This window comes from Phyllobates terribilis, unplaced genomic scaffold, assembly GCF_046119375.1.
Source record: "Phyllobates terribilis strain yellow unplaced genomic scaffold, ASM4611937v1 Scaffold_3__8_contigs__length_932513732, whole genome shotgun sequence".
NCBI classification, from domain to species: domain Eukaryota; kingdom Metazoa; phylum Chordata; class Amphibia; order Anura; family Dendrobatidae; genus Phyllobates; species Phyllobates terribilis.
Window position 1 is genome coordinate 848,020,901 of NW_027362763.1, and position 22,276 is coordinate 848,043,176.

General features: G+C 42.2%; 1 protein-coding gene across 2 annotated transcripts in view; it reads right to left on the bottom strand.

Annotated features, from left to right (window-relative positions):
- Positions 1-20,279, bottom strand: part of NINL (ninein like) — a 170,578-nt gene extending 150,299 nt beyond the window's left edge. For both annotated transcript variants that reach the window (XM_073672517.1, XM_073672516.1), the window contains exon 1: positions 20,097-20,279. The gene's annotated coding sequence lies outside the window, so the exon portion shown is untranslated. The remainder of the gene's footprint in view (positions 1-20,096) is intronic.
- Between the last annotated feature and the right edge of the window lie 1,997 nt (positions 20,280-22,276).

The following is a 22,276-nucleotide window of genomic DNA, read 5'->3' on the forward strand; positions in this document are numbered from 1 at the left end:
ATATGGAGGACCATGTAGAGTGCATTATATTCTATGGAGGACCATGGTGAGTGCATTATACTATATGGAGGATTATGTGGGGTGCATTATACTATAATGGAAGGCTATGTGGGGCCATTATAATATGTGGGGGTCCATTATACAGTATGCAAACAATTATACAGTGGGAAGGTTTGTGGTGGGGTCCTTCAAACTGTGTGGGGGCCATTATACTGTATGTAGGCGCATTATACTGCATGGAGGGAGGGCTGTGTGGGGAAATCACTGTGTTGGGGTCACCATACTTTGCCTTGGGAGCTGAGGTGGGGTACAGTAGAGTCATTATACTGTGAATGTGGAGGAATTCACCATGGGGGTATCATGTGGTGTTTGGGGGGCACCTTTATGGGGGCAATGAAAGAGGAATCTAGGACTTCAGCAAGAGGAAAATTACTATGTAAAGTCTGGAAAGTTGTGAGATATGCTTTTTTGGGATCCAGACATTTAAAACATTTTTTTTTTTTTGGGGGGGGGGGGGGGGGATTAGAACTTCTGCCTCTGCCATGATTTCTATGTACGCCCCCGATTCTGCCCTTACTCTAAATGCCCCCCATACACTTAAATGGTGTGGTCCGTTCTACAATGACAAGTCTGCTGTCAATCTATGTGACTTCAGACTTGTGAATCCGCACGCACTGCACACTGAGGATTCTCCAGTGTCGGCGCTGGTCGATAGCGCATACAACCCCTGGCAAAAATTATGGAATCACCCGGCTCGGAGGATGTTCATTCAGTTGTTTAATGGTGTTGAAATTATGGAATCATGAAAAACAAACACACAAAAGAACACTCCAATACATCACTAGTATTTTGTTGTACCACCTCTGGCTTTAATAACAGCTTTCAGTCTCTGAGGCATGGACTTAATGAGTGACAAACAGTACTCTTCATCAATCTGGCTCCAACTTTCTCTGATTGCTGTTGCCAGATCAGCTTTGCAGGTTGGAGCCTTGTCATGGACCATTTTCTTCAACTTCCACCAAAGATTTTCAATTGGGTTGAGATTCGGACTTTTTACAGGCCATGACATTGACCTTATGTGTCTTCTTTCAAGGAAGGTTTTCACAGTTTTTGCTCTATGGCAGGATGAATTATTATCATCTTGAAAAATTATGTCATCATCCCCAAACAACCTTTCAATTGATGGGATAAGAAAACTGTCCAAAATATCAATGTAAACTTGGGCATTTATTGAAGATGTAATGACAGCCATCTCCCCAGTGCCTTTACCTGACATGCAGCCCCATATCATTAATGACTGTGGAAATTTGCATGTTCTCTTCATGCAGTCATCTTTATAAAGCTCATTGGAACGGCACCAAACAAAAGTTCCAGCATCATCACCTTGCCCAATGCAGATTCGCGATTCATCACTGAATATGTCTTTCATCCAGTTATCCACAGTCCACGATTGCTTTTCCTTAGCCCATTGTAACCTTGTTTTTTTCTGTTTCGGTGTTAATGATGGCTTATGTTTAGCTTTTCTGTATGTAAATCCCATTTCCTTTAGGCTGTTTCTTACAGTTGGGTCACAGACATTGACTCCAGTTTCCTCCCATTCGTTCCTCATTTGTTTTGTTGTGCATTTCCTGTTTTGGAGACATATTGCTTTAAGTTTCCGGTCTTGACGCTTTGATGTCTTCCTTGGTCTACCAGTATGTTTGCCTTTAACAACCTTCCCATGTTGTTTGCATTTGGTCCAGATTTTAGACACAGCTGACTCTGAACAACCAACATCTTTTGCAACATTGTGTGATGATTTACCTTCTTTTAAGAGTTTGATAATCCTATCCTTTATTTCAATTGACATCTCTCATGTTGGAGCCATGATTCATGTCAATCCACTTGGTGCAACAGCTCGCCAAGGTGTGATCACTTCTTTTTAGATGCAGACTAATGAGTAGATCTAATTTGATGCAGGTGTTAGTTTTGGAAATGAAAATTTACACGGCGATTCCATAATTTTTTCCTCAGAATTCAGTGATTCTATAATTTTTTCCCTCTGCTTGGTCTGAAAAAAAATTACCCTTACTGAGTACCACATTTTTTAATCTTGATTTCTTTTAGTGTTTCTTAAAGCCCTAAAGTTGCCATTTGTAATGACTTTAGTTTTGTGCCATGTCTGTGATCTGCTTTTTTTCAACAACATTAAACAACTGAATTAACATCCTCCGAGCCCGGTGATTCCATCATTTTTGCCAGGGGTTGTACATGCGGTCAATGCAACGTCCCGGCTAGAATCCGACTAGACAATTTCCTGTGAGCGCCATGCAAGTGTATTGCATGAGGCCGAAAACAGATAGAGAAGGAGGTTGTCCTACTAGTGGACAACCCCTTTAAGAAAATGGCCTCCAGTCCACACACACACACACGACGTGAACCGCCAGGTCACAAAATGTAGGAGAGGACCGAAGCGGCACTGGAATAGCAGAAGACTTTGACAAGTATTTTACTGCACTCACTTTACTGGATTGATAACAGATGGGACAATATACCCCCCACCTCTAAAGAGTAGTCCTTTAACATTACCCCTGCACTTTCTTCTACCACCAATATTTTCCCGCAATCACAAAGACGTCTTGCCTAATGTAAGTTTCATTTGTACTCCATGGTAGAAAAATTCCAGTACAGCCCTGTGGTATCATGAGGATTCAGACATAAACAGTGACTTGGAACAACCTTAGGAATACCTGTGGTTACATTAACAAAATATCCCTGCACACCTCCTCTAAAATCTTCATCTATAGAAGCCGACAGCCAGATAATGTCATAAGACTGACTTGGGTAAACACTGACATTCTTTTGGCTGGCTTATGAAAGCCCTGATCTTGCAGCCAATCCAGCGGGATCTAAAAAATTACAATGCCAAGCAAATGAAAAGATATGAATCAGAAAATAAGGACCTGCACACCCAAGGAGCAAGCATGTGGCCAAGATGTGGTCCTCAGAATGTTATCAATGCCAAGATCCAAACTATAGAAGATCATGCACATGTTTTTTTGACAACAAACGGTCTACAAAAAAAATGTCTGAGTTTGGTCCAATTCATCGCAAATTGGACCTTCTGTGAGCTGTCCGGTTTTCAATGATTCATGCTAAGGGAAGCTTGCGAACCTTCCATCAGTTGTTTTTCTTATACGAGACACACAGATGGCAAAAATGAACACATGGACCAAAGACTGATGAAAATCAGATCAAGCGCATCTATAAAGTCACACTTCAGACGTTTGTTTTTTGTTTACAAAAACTAAAGTGGAAATTACAAGTATTTGTATGCATGTTTTTGGTGCCAAGCCATTTTGATCTCAATGGGGAATAAAAACAAAAAATACAAAAACACAAACAGTCACTCTACAGGTTTGAAAAGCGCAAACAACGCAGAAGAAATGCCAGCACAGGCTTCCAGTATTTGTTGTTTCAGATGCTGCACATCTCGTATCTTCACAGCATAGACAATTGCCTTCAGATGACCCCAAAGATAAAAGTCTAAGGGGGTCAGATCGGGAGACCTTGGTGGCCATTCAACTGGCCCACGATGACCAATCCACTTTCCAGGAAACGGTTCATGTAGGAATGCTCGGACCTGACACCCATAATGTGGTGGGGCACCATCTTGTTGGAAAAACTCAGGGAACGTGCCATCTTCAGTGCATAAAGAGGGCAACACATCATCATGTAGCAATTTCAGATATCTAGTGGCATTGAGGTTTCCATTGATGAACAATGGCCCCACTATCTTTGTACCCCATATACCACACCATACGAGATGTGCAGCACTGTAAGGACCATAATTTCAATTGAATATTATTTAGTTGCTTCTTACTGTAGTTATACATGTTACACCATGGTATTTTGTATTGTTTATCCACTAAATTCAGGGGACATTTTTCTCTATTGCCCCAATGAATATAGGGATCCTTTTTTAGTTGAAATATTAAATGCACTGTGGCATTTATTTTATTATTGTAGAAGTAATTTACGCTTTAATATACCTCCCACAATATAGGATATTGTGAGCTGTACCACTATATCTCTTTAAACTGTCATATTACTTTCTTCTGAAAACCAATTTTTAGGTACATGCATGTATACACTTTTTAAAACTGCTTTTTTCAAGTCTCACAGAGAAGTCTTATTTTTTTGTATATAGATTAGCTCAAAAAGTGCTGAGAAAAATAAATGGTTAGCACAAGCAATTAACACAAAGAGCTTGTTCATTTACTTTAGGGAGATATTCTCCAGGTAATTCCTGAGTTCTTGCGTATGTTGCTTTACACAATGAAAGCCAGATGGATCTTCTCACAAAGTATGGGAGGAGATGGGTAGAGATAATCGCTCCCCTCGGGGCCTGAATAAAGGTGTGATATATAGACATTCTGTACAAAATCCCTAGAAGTTACATAGCCACCTGAATGTCATGCCAGAGTTTGATCTGAAATTCAGATTGCATGCTGCCATGCAAGTCAATGAGTGCGTTGAAAACATCGGACTGCCCTCGGGTGACATCCAAGTGCAGTCTGATTTCCACGCACTGACAGAATGGAGAATATGGAGATTTTTTTTTTTCTCCATCTTCTCATCTGAGAAAATTGGATCACATTCTGATCAGTGTCTCTGCATGATCAGCCCGATCCTCTGCCCTTTTGGGTTGCTATCTAATAACAATCAATTGGACTTACCAAAAGTTAGGTGCCAAATACTTTGACTGCTAAGATCACCGCAACGGCTAGGCGAAATTAAAAACCAACTAAAAACGTTGATTCCGCTCTGAAGCCACTATCACAACATGTGTCCAGTCCAACAATGTAAAATTGGATGAAAGGTGGTCTATAGTCTGTGATTATTGCAGAAAAGGACAAATGCAACTTGATGATTTAGTGATAACACAGGCACATGATAATCCCAAAGAAACAAAACAAAATCGGCTTTCAGAACAAAAGAAAAGACTTTTTAACGACTAAGCATGTGTCATTATAAATTAGGAAAGGTCCTTAGAAAGTGGGCTTTGACAAAGGGCATTGTATAATCTCTTTAGCCCAGGTTGGTTGCCATGGAATTGCAAGTCAAAAAGATGGTGACTGGAGGTCGGTGGCATTGTCTTCTCAGGCTGTTAATACAGAAGCCCTTTGCCTCCCCGGTCTGATCTCCTGGGCTGCAGAGAAAGGACACAGAATTGTACTCGGATTTCTATTGTATTCAGAGTTTCTGGTTTCAGCCTGATATCCAAGACCGACTTCTCTAAACTCAGACACACCGCATCTAAGCTAATTATGTCACAACGTAATATTCCTACCCACATCGGTAAATACAACTCATGGAATCGCCATATACAGCGCCCCAATGTAACGCCGTCCACAAAATGACAAAAACAATGCAAAAGGTTAAAAAAAAAATTGAAATATTGTCATTTTTGGTTCTAATTACACTTGAATTTGCGCTTTGTAATGAGATTCAGTAACAGCAGAAAAGACGACTGCCCTATTTCTTTACCACAACCATATGTCAGTAACAGCCTAAAATGATGCATAATGAGGATTTATTAAAGCGGATTACTGAGTCAGGAGATGGATCCATAGAAACACTGGTAAACCACGGTGACGCCATACAATAGGGAATAGCATTATATACATCTGTTACTAGAGGAGATACATGGCAGTCAGTAATTGCAATGTCTTATGTTTTTAGCTATGGGAAAGAAACAAGGGAACTTGCTGAAATGTCAATGGATGATTTGGAATAAGGATTTGTCCATATAGGAGCCTGGTGTTTACGGTCTGCCCCAGGAATTCGCTGTCACATATATTAAAAATATCCATAAAGATCCGAAAGGATTCGAAACAGGTGACTATTTGTTACCAAAACGGTAATTAACAGCAAAATACAGGTGCCATTTTCAGCAGCCAAATTGTTGTTAATGGTTTTTACAGAGGGCCTCCTCCTGCCTACAATGGGCAAATACCTGTATTCAGATTACAGAATGCGGAAAGCCGCCACAGGGAGCTGGAATCCGATAACCGGTTATTCATATCTAGGATATAACATTACTTTATGTGCAACCAACAATCCTGAGAACGGAGGCGCGGCAGTGCTGGTTTAGTGCCGTAACAGGAATTCTTCCACACCTGACATTTTCCTTGTAATGTGATGTGGATTTTGCAAGTTTGCGGCACTTATCAATCTTTGCATTGCTGCTCAATTTATGCTGCAGAATTTTCCGCACTGTATGGCTAAGATTTTGCTAAATCTCATCAACAAAACTGGTACAAGTTGATTATTTGGAGAGGATCTTTCCACAATGTAGTATGGACAGCACGGTGGCTTGGTGGTTAGCACTGTTGCTTTGCAGCGCTGGAGTCCTAAGCTAAAATCCCACCAAAGACAACATCTGCAAGGAGTTTGTATGTTCTCCCCGTGTTTGCGTGGGTTTCCCTCGGGTTCTCCGGTTTCCTCCCACACTCCAAAGACATACTGATAGGGAATGTAGATTGTGAGCCCCGATGGGGACAGTGATGATAATGTCTGTAAAGCGCTATGGAATATGATTGCGCTATTTAAGCAAAGCATAATAAATATCTACAGCAAAATCAGAACACATTAGGACTCATGCAGACTTCCTTAATTCCGGTACAAGGTTTATTTGCGTTTAGAACACTCAGCCATTACAGTATATGTGGCTGTTCATGTGTCCACATTTTTGTGGACTAAGTGGCCTGCAAGAAAAAACAAACAAAAAAAAAAAAAAAAACACACTAACATATTAGTTTTTGATCCTAGTCACAGATCAAAACACATCCAATAAAGTGTATGGGTCTGTGAAAAAAAGTCCTAGATAGCATCAGAATTAGGGATGAGCGTACCCGTGAAAGTTCGGGTTCTGATACTCAACACAAACTTTATTCAAAAGTTTGGTTCAGGTACCAGAACTGTACCCGAACCCCATTGAAAGCAATGGGGACCCGAACTTTGCTGGAAAAACTCTCTCTCTCTCTCTCTCTCTCTCTCTGCAATGGTCTTCCCCCGAAACACCGAACATTGCAACAGACTTCCTGGTGAAATAAGTGTTCGGCGTTTAAACACCAGACACCAACTGTCCGGTACAAGCACTGAACTATTAGGTTTGGGTTCGCTCATCTGTAATCAGAATGCTAGTTCTGTACACGTTTTCAGGTTTGCTCAATATAATGAGCATGAGAAAAACAGCATCAGTTTTTTTGTATCATACAAGAAAAATTGATGAAACACTGGATGTTTTTACTATCAGTAAAGATGGACACGCTGGCCAAACATGGGTCTGTGAAAATCACAAATGGTATCAGGGTGCAATCAATGTGCTGTCCATGATGAACATTATAATGGATAGGAGAAGTTTATTCATACGTGAAAATTACTGATGATAAATCTGACAAACGGACCAAACACTGATGGAAAAAAAAAAATATTATATATAACAACAAAATCACACAAAATCACACAAAAATCATCAATGGAAATCAAATTTATTAACCAATGGAGGCCTGGATTTGGAGTCACCCCCAAAATTAAAGTGGAAAAAAACACTACAGGCTGATCCAACTTTGATGTAATGTCCTTAAAACAAGTCAAAATGAGGCTCAGTATTGTGTGTGGCCTCCACGTGCCTGTATGACCTCCCTACAACGCCTGGGCATGCTCCTGATGAGGTTGCGGATGGTCTCCTGTGGGATCTCCTCCCAGACCTGGACTAAAGCATCAGACAACTCCTGGATAGTCTGTGGTGCAACGTGACGTTGGGGGATGAAGCGAGACATGATGTCCCAGATGTGCTCAATCGGATTCAGGTCTGGGGAACAGGCGGACCAGTCCATAGCTTCAATGCCTTCATCTTGCAGGAACTGCTGACACACTCCAGCCACATGAGATCTGGCATTGTCCTGCATTAGGAGGAACCCAGGGCCAACCGCACCAGCATATGGTCTCACAAGGGGTCTGAGGATCTCATCTCAGTACCTAATGGCAGTCAGGCTACCTCTGGGGAGCACATGGAGGGCTCTGCGGCCCTCCAAAGAAATGCCACCCCACATCATTACTGACCCACTGCCAAACCGGTCATGCTGAAGGATGTTGCAGGCAGCAGATCGCTCTCCACAGCGTCTCCAGACTCGGTCACGTCTGTCACATGTGCTCAGTGTGAACCTGCTTTCATCTGTGAAGAGCACAGGGCGCCAGTGGCGACTTTGCCAATCCTGGTGTTCTGTGGCAAATGCCAAGCGTCCTGCACGGTGTTGGGCTATGAGCACAACCCCCATCTGTGGACGTCGGGCTCTCATACCACACTCATGGTGTTGGTTTCTAACCGTTTGTGCAGACACATGCACATTTGTGGCCTGCTGGAGGTCATTTTGCAGGGCTCTGGCAGTGCTCCTCCTACTCCTCCTTGCACAAAGGCGGAGGTAGCGGTCCTGCAGCTGGGTTGTTGCCCTCCTACGGCCCCCTCCACGTCTCCTGGTAGCGCCTCCAGCCTCTGGACACTACGTTGACAGACACAGCAAACCTTCTTGCCCCAGCTCGCATTGATGTGCCATCCTGGATGAGCTGCACTACCTGAACAACTTCTGTGGGTTGTAGAGTCCATCTCATGCGGCCACGAGTGTGAAAGCACAACCAACATTCAAAAGTGACCAAAACATCAGCCAGAAAGCATTGGTACTGAGATGTGGTCTGTGGTCCCCACCTGCAGAACCACTCCTTTATTGAGGGTGTCTTGATAATTGCCAATAATTTCCATCTATTGTCTATTCCATTTGCACAACAGCATGTGAAATTGATTGTCAATCAGTGTTGCTTCCTAAGTGAACAGTTTGATTTCACAGAAGTTTGATTTACTTGGAGTTATATTCTGTTGTTTAAGTGTTCCCTTTATTTTTTTGAGCAGTGTATATGTATATGTATGTATATATAGCACAACAGTAAGCCGTTAGTAAATATGGTGTCACATTACTTTGGTGATCAATGCAAATGAAGGCAGGAAGGGGCATGGCAGGTCTTTTTCTTATTATTAATTATTTCTTTTTTGAGCACCATTGATTCCATGGTGCTGTACATGAGAAGGGGTTACATACAAAATACAAATGTAAATTACGGTGAATAAACTAACAATAACAGACTGGTACATTTTCCTCTTTTTCTCTGCTTTGATTGGCGCACGAGTCCGGAAGTTGATGTGACATCACTAGATATCAGCGGCGCCTGCAGCTGGGGGTCATTGATCGGGACTGAGCGAGCAGAGATAACGGGGCTCACAGGAAAATATGAAAAAAGAATGTATTTAAAAAAATACTTATTTCAATGGTTTAAATCGATGTGCACAATAAAGATTGTAGTGAAACACCTCTTTAAGGACTAGAGAGGTGTGAGAGTTAGCAGGGAGTCCACAGAGGAGGATATTGCAGTAGTTGAGGTGAGAGATGATGAAGGCATCCACTAACATTTTAGTAGATTGAGGGTTGAGGAAAGGACGGAATCTGGAAATATTTTTGAGTTGGAGACAGATGGATGTGCAGTTTGAAAAATAGAGCAGAGTCGAGGGTTACTCCGAGGCAGCGGACGTCCGGTACTTAAATAGGTACAATTGTAAGGTGCTTGTAAAAACAAGCAACTTTACAATTTACCCCTTATTAAAAATCCTCTGTTCTCAAGAACATATAGATTTTTAATTGTATAGTTTACTACTTGTTACCTAGGTTAACAGCCACCACTGTAGTTAACAGCGCTGACCGGTCTCCTAAGAAAGGAGTGTAGCGCTTACAAGTGCTGCTCTGAAGCTAGCAAGATCTCTGGATCTCGAAGCATCAGTACCTCTGTGATTTTTATGCTGCAAAAGCAGAACCTCCTCAGCTTACAGCATCTCTGTTCGGGCTTAGTGACAGAGCTATGCAACTGGCCCGAACTGTCAATCAGTAGCGAACTGCCCCCGGCAAGCAGAAAGCCAGGTGACTGTGGAACGGTGCACTCCTAAAGGCCCCCCATACACATTTGACTAATGTTGGCCGAACAGTTGATATCAAGGGGTTCAGCCAACAGTCTAATGTGTTTGTGGGGCCTCCAAACTGTCCCTCGATAGAGAACAAAAGTCATCTCTCTGTCCTTTGACATCATCTAAGAGATATGCTGACACCAAAGAAGTCTGGCAGTGGCACACTCACAGAGAATATAGGAATGCTCAGCAGAGATCCTTCAGTTGACAGTCATCTAAAGTGTATGGGGGGGGGGGGGTAGGAGTGAGACTCAAGATAGAAGTTAATAATCCTTTAATGTAGGCCTGGACAACGTACAAAGGATTTCTGGTGGCTTGCGGAGAACCAGTAAAAGGTCCGTTCCCTTTTTTCTGTATTTAATTGTATTTGCACCTTTCAGAACACATGAGCACCAGGACAAAAGTGAGGGCAGAATATGGAGGGGAAGGAAGAGAGGGGAGAAGTATCAGAGGGTGCAGTATAGAGAAAGTAAGTATGGAGAGGTGGGAGCATAGTGGGTGAGACTGTATAGAAAGGTATGAGCGCGGGGGGAGAACAGTATGAAGTGCTGTGAGCTTGACACACACATTATGGAGAGGTGTAAGCAGACAGGTGGGAACATTGAAGGGGGACAGTCTGGAGAGGAGGCAGTGTGAGAGGGGGCACTAAAAACGGAACAGCGTAAGGGAGGTCAGTGTAGAGGCCATAGTTCGTAAGGAAGGACAGGTTGGCAGCTATAGTTCTTATGGAAAGACAGCATGGTTTTTATCATTTATAAGAAGGGGGGGCAGTGTCGAGTCAATGTTTCATAAGTGTGGGGTAATATTTTGTATTTTTAATCATGGGGCATTATAATGACATTTATTTTTAATGCACCATGTTGGGATGTGTTGCAGAAAGCCAGAAAAGAGGTTATTCTTCAGAGATGAGCCATTTTGATCATAGTGTCTGTACTACAGGGAGGAAAAGGGAATGTTAACTGCTCTAATCTGAGAAGACAGCACATGAGAAGTACCTGGATGTAAATGTTTATTTTTAATATGGACTGCGTCTAATTGTTATTGTGGTTCCTGTATGGTGCGCAGTCTAGTGATGGTTGGTAATGACCACTCTTTGTATCTCATTATTGTTAAAGACATATTGGGTTCATGCAATACAAGTGTATATTGTGTGAGCAGACATGACATTGCAATTGAAACTAAGCTTGGTGTTGTACTCATGTACGGTGGTTCTGGTGCTGTACTCATGTACTGACAGGGGTTCTAGTGCTGTATTCATGTAAGTACCCCTTTCATTTATTTTTTTTTGCCACTCCCGGGATTGGTTCGGTGTCATAGTGTGGCCTGTTGACCAAAAATATTTTTCAATCCTGCACTAATGCAATACTGACTAAATTAAATTAAATTATTCAAGAAAATTAATGGATATGATCAAAAGAAAAGAAAAACAGCATGACTGAATACTATTAGGGTATGAGCACATTACATCTTTCTCAAGTAGCTATGCTCCATAACCCGCTTGAAAAACCACTAAATAAACGCTAAAAAGAATGAATATATGCACTGCAATGTAAAAAACACTTGCTGTTCACATGCTCAGTCTTTTGAGCTTCTTTTAAAAGCTTCGCATGTTTGGTAATTTTAAGTGGTTCAAAGAATTGACCCGACCAGGCGGCTTCTGCTTGTAAAACATTCACTTTTAATTCAATACAAGTTAAAAGCCAGCTAAAGATGATTTAATAAAAAAAAAAAAAAAAAAAAAAAAAACACACACACACTTCAGGACAAAGTACGGTGGCATGTCATGAAATTGTTTCCTCCTGAAAAACTCACTAGGCTTGCACATGTTTAAAACACTTCCTGCGCACATACCATGAAATATTGGATTTTTTTCCCATATGTTCTTTAGATAAACTTTTCCAACTTTGTTGAACGTCAAATGTACACAGTAACTATATTACGCTAATAGGTAGAACATTCAAAACAAAATAGAGTGAGGACTATAAATCACTACAAGACTGCTGAACCATAGAAATCCATCCAATAAATTACCCGCAATTCAATCTGGTAACATTGGGTAAGTTAACAAGCTAGTGGAATATTAACTGAAAGCGTGTGCCTTAGTGAGGTACCGTATGCTCCCCCTGACGCATATCTTAGCATTAAATAGCTCACTAATATGGATGCTATAAACACAACCACAATATTTCTTTCTTACGGTCGTTTACACAGATTATCCGGGGAGCACGATACGGCCACCGATCGGTAAACTTTTATAAATCGACAATTGTTTGAATGCCTGTTTACACACGCAGACCAAAGTAAGCGATGCGCACTGAGCGATATAAACTAGATCACTCAGGGTGCACAGGCTGCCATTCATCTCGGCAGTGCGAGTCCTGTTTACACTGAGAAAGACTATTTTTATGCAGCATAAAAGATCATTTTATCAGAGAAACGAGCATTTTTCCCGTTCATCAGTTGATTGACAGCCTGTTTATATGGCAAGATAATTGTGAAAAAAGCGGTTTTAACAATGCTCATTCACAATTATCTTGCAGTGTAAATGGCCCTTGAAGGGAACCTGATGCTGATCCATGGGCAACATTTATCAGGAAATGGCTGTATGATTTTAGCCATATATATTAGGCTACAGAGTTTCAGAGAAAAACCATACTTTAATAGCAGGCCGAGGACCGAGCCGCACATCGGACAGACGGGTCCCCAGCGGCATCTCCGGCCGCTACCCTGGAGGGACAGGTCGCTCCATATACACTCTCGCAGGGAGAGACCTGTCAGTCATTGACAGTGGACGGGGTGCTATTAAGTATGTTTTTCACTGAAACCCGGCAGCATTTCAGAGACTGACATACATGGCTGAAATCATACAGCTAGGGCAGATACATGCTACCTATGGATTGGGCATGTATCAGCTGCAGGTCCTCTTTATGATTTTTCATTCACAAGAAAAACAATAGGTGTGCACTGTGCCTACATAAGTAATAAGAAGCACATGGATATACAGTATGAAGCCAAAGCAGCCTGTGGGCACCATATTATGAACTTGTACACTGGTCTGTAGTGTACATGAGTCCTTAAACCATAGGCAGTTTCTATTAGACATTGGCTATAATTTCAGCTGGATTTTTTACTCTGAAACACTACGGCTAGGGCTTCACGGCGACATTTGCTGCACGACAGCAATTCTCAGAAAAGTCCCACAATAAAAACGGTTTAAACTTTCATGCAACTTGTGATTTTTTTTTGATTTTTTTTTAGATCTCCGATTTTGCTGTAAAATAAAACAGCCAAAGGGCAGAGACAGATGGCCGTATTTCTCGTGCGAGGATCACATCGCAATCCTCATACTGGCTGTCGGCTCTCATGACTGAAGCTTGACAGTTGCATTGAAATACATCACACTGTCATGCTCAGGTCAGAAGAGGAGTCTGCCAGTCAGTGCAAGATCATCACACGAGTTATACGGCAGTCTGTCTCTGCCCAAACAATGATAATTTGCATGTCGCTTGCATCAGAAAGTCCAGCTCACTGGAAATACTTACAATCCTGTATTGTAGGATGTCGCAGATCGCAATGCGACACCATAGGAAATAATTAGATGTGATGTCGCAATACGACACTGCGATTTGAAATGTCACCATGTAGCCCTAACCAAAAAGTCAGCCGGGGCCAATGTAGCTCAGGTGACTTGTTCAAGAGGCCGGTCCCTAACAACTTGTCCCCACACCCCTTGACTGACATGGCTCTGTCTATAAACATACATCTGTCATTCACGAGAGCACATAGAAATGAATGGAGAGAGTCCATGTATGCACAGCTACCTGTGGTCTTGTAGCAGCAAGAACAAGGCGATCATGTGAGCAATGTTCTGGAGATAGGTGGGTCCCGCATTTCTTAAGACATTTATGGCATCTTGTGGCTATGCCATGTGTCTTGTGAGACAACCCTTCTAAAAGCTAACAATCTGACATCTATTGCTACTCTAAACCAATTCCCAACACACATCCTCCCTGTTATTCTGAATTTTTGGTGACACACTGTTTGGCTTAGCTGCTTTTATTTTTAATAAGCAGCTGGTGAATGTAATATGGAGTCATTGCAGGTGACCAGATAGGATTGGATTACAAGGGATATTCACTGCAGACTGTCTGGTTTTTAAATCCCCCCTTTCCTTTTTGCCAAAACTGCACTGATATGAAGAAGAATATACAACAGAAAAGCTCATTACATTTATCTACAGACACGAGACCATTTTTTTTGCACCCGTATATTCAAGTGAAAGTGTCTAATCCTAAAGCAGCCCACAATTACTTGTAACACTGCAACAATCTCCAAAATATTTGACCTATGATTTATACATGGCGTTTTTATAAAAACACACACAACATTACTTGGATTTCCAGTTTAAATATAAGAAAAGTACCGGACAGCCACATTGAAGTGAAATTTGTCTGGTTAGAAGTAACAATTTCTCAAGAAGTCAAAGCAGACACAGCCCCTTTGGTGTCAGGGGGGCCAGTGGAAAGAACTCCAATATTGAGGCATTGATACTATAGCTAAATAATATGTCATCAGCACAATTCTGAGGGTAAGAGCTCGCTCACACTGGCATATATTCTCTCTTGCGAGAGAATCGACTGATTATACGAAGGACACTCGGCTCAAATTCTGTCAGAGTCTGATCTGAGTTTCATCTTACTGTGATCAGGTGCGGAGAAGACAGAGAAATTTCTCCATCTTGTACATTGACTATGTGCAAGTATACCGGACTGCACTCGGATGATAGCCGAGTGCAGTCCGATGTTTCACTCTCACCCATAGACTTGTATGTGTGAGTGCGATCCTATTATCGGATGAACTCGAAAAATGTTGAGATTATTTTCTCACGCTGAATCGGCATGAGAAAATAATCGGAGATCTGCACTGCCCCATGGTATAACATTGTGCTGTCTGATATAACACGGCTGAGTGCTATGTGATGTTTTACGACAGTGTGAGTGTACCTGAGACATTCTCTAATGCCTGGGAACTTTCACTAAAACCAGTGGGCGCTATTTATATTTCAGTCCACCTTTTAAGAATTGGTTGGGATCCCAAATGGGACAACCCCCCTTAACAGGAAATCTGTAATCTTGTTTTTATTACCCCATCTGAGAGCAGAATGATGTAGGGACAAAGAACCTGATTGTATTGATTTATCACTTACTGAGCTGCTTGCTGTCATTTTGATATCATCACCGTTTTGTTTGCAGCACTGATTTGCAGCTTTCTGTGTACACTGTGCATAGACAGAAAGCGGCAAATCAGTGGAGTGGGCAGGGTTATACAGAGTTCATGAATATGGAGGACGACATCATATGGCAGCAGGTTTATTAGTTCTCCAGCGATAATCTCCTGTTGATAAAACAGTCATTTTATCAATGCTACAGCCAGCAGCCCAATAAGTGACACATCACTGGAATCAGCATCTCTACGTTGCATGTCATTTGTCAAGGAGGTATAAATCAGTTGTGGTCTGATGACTTAGACCCCCACCGATCTCATGAACTTGGGAGGGGTGGATGTCGTAAGTGAATAGTGTATGTGTGACAGCCACTGTATTCATTTCTGTGAGAACTGTAGTGCACGTGTGACCACAGCTCCCAAAAATAGTCAAAAGAATAATGGTCATGTATGCACAATACTGCCTCATCCACATGGGGGACACAGGACCGCTATTTTCACTGTGCCCTCCTAGAATCATACATTTATCACAAGAGTTGCTGGTAAACAATTCGCACAACCCAGTCCATCGGCCATGTCTGTAGTCACTGGATGGAAGCAATGAAGACCGCCTCTTACCTGACAGCATCCGCAGCTCTTTTGATTAGCCTTATTAGCGCGGCATCATCGTTGTGGCACGATGCACATGTGACGTCAAAAGAAGAGCCGTGGATGCCGTCAGGTAAGAGGTGGCTCTCACAACTCGAATCCAGAGGAAGCAGACCACCGTCAAGGCTGATGGACCAGCTCATGCAAATTGATAAGTACAAACTAGTTATTGCCAATCATTTGGATAGCTCATAAGTTTCTGGTTAAATATCCCTTTTAAAAAGGACTGTATGGCCTTAAAATAAGTCATCAATATTAAATCAGTGTCAGCACATGACACCCCCACCAATCAACTGTTATCAGATCCCAGATGTAAACTGTGTAGTGGCCACCGCAGAGTACTGCAGATCAGCTCCTATTAAAAAGGAGCTTTAAACAGCTGATTGCTGGGGGATATAGATGACCAAAGGTTGATTTACACTACACGATTTTAGTGAATGATTGTTCCTAGAAACACTCAATTCCTGATAATGTTGCAGTTTAGACAGGCTGCGATCACTCAACGAATGAACAAAATGCTCGATAAGTTGAAATCATCTTTTGTGCTGCCCAAAAAGGATCATTGTTCTCGGCAGTGCATCATCCTGTGTAAACAGGCCGTCTGTGTACAGTGAGCAATCCATCACAGATCGCTCAGTTCGCATCTGATGCAGGATCAGCCTGTGTGAACAGGTGAATAAACCACTGCTGTCATGCAAGCATTAGGCTGGTCGGCGATCGTTTAACACTGCGCGTTATAACCATATCCTTAGGCCTCATTCAGATGTCTGTTTTTTCACATACGAGAAAAATGGACAGAGTTTCAACAGAGTGTCATCAGTTTGGTCACAGTGTCAGGTTTTTGTTTTTTTTCATATATGAGAAAAAAAAAATAAAAAATCCACCTGCTCCTATCAGCCAGTGAAAAAGCAGACAGCACACGGATGGCATCAGAGTGCTGTCCGATTTTTCCACTGACACAGACTTGCATTGCTGGTTTTGATCCACCACTCTGATCAATATCGGACATGTCTCCGTGAGTTTTTATAGATCACTCAGTCTGAGGGATAAATCTGACATGTGAACAGTTCCACAGACTATCACAGGTACGAGCGCTATCCGTGATAAAAAAAAAAAAAATTGTACCATACTCAGATGACATCCAAATGTGGTCTGATTTTGGACTGTTAGAAAGGTGAAACTTGTTTTTAATTTCTCCACGTACAACGAAAAAAAAAAAAAACACACACTCTGATTAAAGTCTAATCAGACTAATAGGTCAGTTTTTCTCATATGTGGAAAAATCAGACGTGTGATTGAGCCCTTATTAGTATTTATTATGTTTTGCTTATACAGCGCCATTATATTCCACAGTGATTTACAGACTTCACCATCACTGTCCCCATTGGGGCTCACAATCTAAATTCCCTATCAGGATGTCTTTGGAGTGTGGGAGGAAACTGGAGAACCTGGAGGAAACCCACACAAACACAGGGAAAACATACAAACTCCTTGCAGATGTTGTCCTTGGTGGGATGTGAACCCAGGACTGCAATGCACCAGAGCTTACCACTGAGCCACCGTGCTGCCCATCTAAGGACCCCACCAATGTGATATCGAGGACTTATCCCAAGGACAGGTCAATATCATATGTGCGAATAACCCCTTTAACTCATGCGGTGCTGGTACTGCAGAAAGTAAAGTCGTTCTGCTATTTAATTCAACGATCTTAATGATTTTAAAATGGAGAACACATATAAAAACTAGTGCAAAAGAAAACTGGAGCAGTTGTAACAGCAATCTCCCAGATTATGATGTTTTGGTCAATGTTGCATCTAGAACCAGGAGCCCACCCAGAGAAAGGTAACAAGTACATGTCATAAATGGGCACAAAGCCCCTGGCTGTACACAGATCCTTATGGCCTGCATGCACGGTTATACAGGCTACACTGGGTGCTGTATTTGGGAGCACATGTTCCCTAGAAGCAATGCTGGAATTAAAGCCATATTCAGGAATTAGGAGCCCTCTCTGGTCAGCCCATTAGACTACATACACACACACAATGGCATGCCAACGAGAAGAGTTATGTGTTGTTTCGCCATCCTATTATATGGGCAGACAGACATTTTGGCATCCATCAAGTAACTCATTCCCTTCCAGACTGTATCCTCATATCCCCTGCCCTGCAGAAATGAAGGCAGTACTTTTTCTCAGTGGAAACAATGACACATGTCTGCTGAAGAGTGCTTACACCAACATATCCAGATGTAGCACTCCAAGTTTCTAATCCTCGCTGATAGAGCCCGCATACATGAAGAAATCATTATGATCACACAACTTTTGTTTAGAAATATCAGAACAATTCTGGCGATGTCACAGGAGACGGTTATACAGGAAGCAAACAGTTAAATGGATTCTCCGCTTTGTAAATGCCCTACTTGTGAGGGTTTGTGCTCACAGCGGACGTTTAACATCGTTCTTGCGGCAGCTTTTCTTTTTGATGGCTTTTACACTATACTGTTAAGCATAGAAAGCGGGCGGCTTAACAGCGGAAGCTTCCGGAGAATGGGCACGCCACTTCTTTTAACCGCTTCAGGGTTTCCGAAGTGACCTAAGACAGATCATGTGCACAGCAATGTCATTTTGATATTGCTGTGCATTTTATGGGGCGATTTTGGGGTACTTTTTCAGGCGGATTCCAGGCAGAATCTACTAAAAAAATATGACACCTAAAGAGGTCCCCCCTAACAATGGGCTGATCACATACGGTCTGATTCACTATTGCATTTCCGACAGTTTTTTTTTTTTTTTTTTTTTTTTTTTTATGTGAATAACTTTCAATTACTGACTTTTTGGATTTGTGACAAATTCATTTGGGTCTTTTTCAGGTTTATTTCATTTCCAGATTTTTACATCAAAGTCACTTTTCCAGACGTTTTTGACAAATTTATGAAATGCAAAATTTGGCATGACTTTACACCAGTTTCTACCCACTGAAATGATTTTATGTACACCAGTTATTTTGGCACCTTTTGCAAAACATGCGACTTTTCCCGCTATAAAAGTTGCAAAACCAGTTTAAAAAAAAAAAAAAGACAATTTTGGGCTTTGTGCAAAATTCATGATTTGCGTGTGCTATTTTGATGAAAGTGTTGCAAAAATCACAAGTCACAAAAGAAAGGTGCTTTAAGCAAAAAAAAAAACCAAAATGATGACTCAGGTCCTTAAAGTACCTCTGCTGGAAACCCCAGTGATCAGCTATAATATGGGGAGAGGTCATACAGTAAGGCTTATTTTACCCACAGTGCCCCCACAGGTGAAATAAAGCATTACACTGTGTATTCAAGTCAATAGATTACTAGTGTAAAGCAGGGGAGGTAACTCCATTAGGATAGGGTAACACAGCCGTTTTTCTTTCATCCAAGAAATTCAGGGTGATTACACTCTGATCAGAGCGCGATCCGATCTGCAGCAAACAATGGTGTTTTACGGATCTGCGACCTTGAGAAAGCGCGTGTACACACTAAACGGTTATTGTTTCTGAAGCACCACTTCTCCTGAGGACATGTATTTTGTAACGTAAAGAGGACTTGATTTGGCACATTGTGAGTATGGCGTGTGCTGTGGATCACTATAATATATGAATCTGTAATTAGTACGATTTCACACAAAGTTTTTTCTTTCTTGCAAATTTTAAAATCAAAAAATTGTAGCATGTTGAGTTATGGGGATATCCTCTAGAACCATTGCTTATTGCTGACCTCACACCGTCTTCGCATGGGCACTAAATGATGTTTGCAACAAACAGATATTCCAGTGAAAGTGCCATTGAAACTAAATCTCAGCATGCTGGTAGGACCAGGATAGACCCTCACCACTTCAGCTGTAGCCTGCCCAAGACTTTAGCTGTAGCACCACAAGTACAATATTCTGTGATTATATTATAGTTAGGAGTCCATTGTTGTATGAATATTGAAAACTGTGTCAAGTTACCATATAAATAGTAAAATATGCACTTAATAAAAGGTTGAAATGCCTAAAGTAAGTGACCCCCCAGAGCTCACTAGTCAGTGTGCATTGCATGCAGGTGGCATCTAGCTAGGCTTCACATCCGGCTGTTGTCTCTCCATCCTGACCAGCATTGTGGAGCAGTGAATGGGGAAACAGCTCCAAGTACAAGGGATCTGCTCCTACCTGCTCCTTCTCATAGTCAGTGCTGGAGCTCAGGGCTCTGCCTGGAGGAGATCCTCATCCCAGGAGACATGGGCGCAGACTTTGCACACAGTTGCTATAGGACTTTATGTTAGGACTTGAAAGTCTCTTTTCCAGTGCTTGCTCCTCCTCCAGATGATTGCTGGAGAGGGGAAGGGGGAGTCAGTGTGGAGGCTGAACACTCAGCCTCTCCTCCTCCTCATCTTCCTCCAGCATCACCATCACAGGAGACTTGATACAACGGTTATATGACACCTTCTCCTCCTCCAGAGCTGCCATCCCTGCTGGATTGGAGAGTTTGTACATAAACTCAGGCTGCACCCTGCTGCTGGGCTCTGGTATCCACAGGCTCTCAGAGAACTGGCTGATCCCCCCAGAGGACCTGCTTCATACAACCTGATTCTTACTAAAATATTATTTATTTTCTTAATAAATTGGCCATAAAGGCAATAATACTTTTATGTATGGCTGGTGACTTAGTGAAGTGCATGCCATGTCTAATTATGGCACAGCAATATGGCATGCAGTTAAGTACGGGGCATCTAAATAATGTAAAACATTTTCAATTATCTAAAATAACATCTAAATAATCTAAAAAGATCCCACGGATGTGAACCTGCGATTTTATGCAACCCCATTGGAAAACGTTACATTTAATTTTGCACTTCGATGTAACCTAAGCCCATTAATTGCCCATAATCGCAGACAATATATTGTAGCAGAGCCCTGAGCTTACACAATCATTCCTGTAATGATAACCTTTGCATCTGATTCGTGTTCCACAAATTGGATCCATTCAAACAAAATCCTTTTAATTGCTACCACTAGGGGCAGAGTCGGTCGGCTGTATAATTCGGAGCAAGATCGGAACGCAGTGCTCGGACTGGCCGGCGGCTCTCCCAACCCAAGCGTGACAGCTTCATATACTTCTATGCAGCAGTTACGCTCAGGTCTGGAGAGGTGCGGCCAGTCCATGCACTGCGTTCCACACTCCAGCCAATTTATAAGCTCGTCTGACTGCGCCCTAAGGGCATGTGCAGACGACTGTTTTCTCTCCATCTGAGAATATCGGTTCGATTATGATAATCAGAGTTTGATGACAGTGGGATCCTTTTTTCTCGGAGGTGGAGAGAAAAAAAACAAAAACGTTTCTCCACTTTCTCTATTATGTTAGTCCATGAAAATCAGAACGAGTGCGAGCCGATATTTTTTCACGGACCCATAGACATGAATGGGCAAGTGCCATCTGATTCTTGGAGGCAAATCATGCATGCAGCGATTTTTTTCCTCGAACCACTCTGTCCTAAGAAAAAAATCAGACTTCTGCACGGCCGCCCCACAGAATAACATGGGTAGAAGTGCTATCTATCAAAACCACGGATAGCACTCGTTCCATTAAAACGTTTGTCTGCACGAGCCCAAAGGATGGTCGGTTTAAAAAAAGGACAGGAGCAGGAATTGTTTTAAAATAATAAAAAGACTTTTCTCATTGTATTTTTTTTTTTTATTCAGATTAATGCATTTGTTGAGAAAACTACTGACGTACCCGTTTAATGAACGCCTGTGACAGATACTATACAATGGCATCCACCACCCATAGGATTGCATTGGATCCTGCTGTATGGAATAGCGCAGTCCACCAAACTTTTGCAGTTGGCACAATGCAGGCAGGTAACGTTTTCCTGGCATTCGGCAAACCCAGACTCGTCCATCAGACTGCCAGATACAGAAGTGTGATCTGTCACTCCAGAGGACATGTTTCAACTGCTCCAGAGTCCCGTGGCCATATGCTTAACACCGTTACATCAGACACTGGCATTGTGTTAGGTGATGTAAGGCTTGCATGTATCTGCTTGACCAGTGGCGTACCGCCAATGGTGGCAGGCCACGCAACTGCTATGGGGCCCATGAGCCAGGGAGGACCCAGAAGCAGCGGGGGAACGAGAAGGATAGGTGAGTATTGTATTTAACCTATATACTCAAGTATAAGCCGAGTAAAGCCCCCCTCGGCTTATACTCGAGTATATAGAAATTCCGTTGGTGGATAGCGGGGGGAGGGAGGGGCTGCGGAGGAGCGGGGCACATGCAGTAGCCGCTGCTGCAGCTACCAGGTGTGTCCGCTGCTGAAGGGAAATTAACATTTTCTCTTCTCCACTCTCATG